Source organism: Trachymyrmex septentrionalis, unplaced genomic scaffold (genome assembly GCF_001594115.1).
Source record: "Trachymyrmex septentrionalis isolate Tsep2-gDNA-1 unplaced genomic scaffold, Tsep1.0 scaffold196, whole genome shotgun sequence".
Classification (NCBI taxonomy): domain Eukaryota; kingdom Metazoa; phylum Arthropoda; class Insecta; order Hymenoptera; family Formicidae; genus Trachymyrmex; species Trachymyrmex septentrionalis.
Window position 1 is genome coordinate 685,649 of NW_017305135.1, and position 1,185 is coordinate 686,833.

A 1,185-nucleotide genomic window follows, 5' to 3' on the forward strand; every position below is an offset into this window, starting at 1 on the left:
ATTTGTATTATTATTTAACACTTATATTTAATATTTTGTGTAAAAATTATTTAAAATTTTCTGTTGTTAAATTTTATAATATTTAATTCATACATAAGGAAAAGCAATAATCTTTCTTTTTTCTTTCTATTTTTCTCTTTTTTCTTTTTTTGTCCAGGAGATAGGCAGCGCATATATACATGTAATAAAAGAAAAGAAGAAAGAAAAAAACAAACCAAAATACCAAAGAACGAAGGGGAGAGAGAGAGAGAGAGAGAGAGAGAGAGAAAGAGAGAGAGAATCTTAATTAATCCTAATAAGTCCATATTACCGGTAATACCCGGTGAGATTAGATAATTGACGAAGGAACTCAGTAATTCACACATGACATGTACGACACATGTTTTTCTTTTTATTATTGAATAAAATAACCTATAGAGTTTTTTTCCGTCATTATCGTATGAACGGTTAGTGATAGATGTAGTGATAGAACATTTCATATATGTTTCATATATAATATATGTATGATAAAAAATTGTATAGAAAAGGTAACTCAACTGATTCGTCCTATTCTTTATTAAGTTCTACAAATTACTAAAATTTATGTTTTATTGTTTTATTTTTATATTTTATAATATAATATTTATATATATGATGTATGTGTGTATTTTATTTTTAGGAAGCATTGAATAACAATTCCTAAAGGATTTTCTTTGAATAGGAAGATAATATTAATCGTTTCTTTAATCATTTATAATTAAATATTGTGTAATGATAAATAAATATTTTTTCTATTTTATCTTTTATATTTTTATGTTATATATTTTATTTGCAGAATAACTGATCTCTTAGAAGCTTCAATGGAAAAGGAAAAATTAAGTCCTGTCCTGTTCCTAAGTACTAGTGCCGCAGGAGTGATTAGGCTGCATGAGACATTACCGTATCTCCTGCTGCTCAAGTGCTTATCAACGGGTCGGGACGCTTGTCAACTTTTATTCATGATCTAAGAAGCAACAGAAGATTTGGATACTTTTGTTTTGTTGTTTCATATTATTTAAAAAATGTTGTAGAGTGCATTTTTAATAAAAATGATTTATTTTCCTTATTTTTAAAATATCCTTTGTAATATTATATAATAATGATAATAATTATAATAACAAAAGTTATAACAATAGTCTAGCGAGTATATATATATATATACATATA

General features: G+C 25.1%; 1 long non-coding RNA gene across 1 annotated transcript in view; it reads left to right on the forward strand.

Moving 5' to 3' along the window:
• The window catches only part of LOC108747211, a 4,518-nt gene extending 4,330 nt beyond the window's left edge, over window positions 1-188 (forward strand). The window contains exon 3 of the long non-coding RNA XR_001939224.1: window positions 158-188. This is a non-coding gene — a long non-coding RNA (uncharacterized LOC108747211). The remainder of the gene's footprint in view (window positions 1-157) is intronic.
• The last annotated feature ends 997 nt before the right edge of the window (window positions 189-1,185 follow it).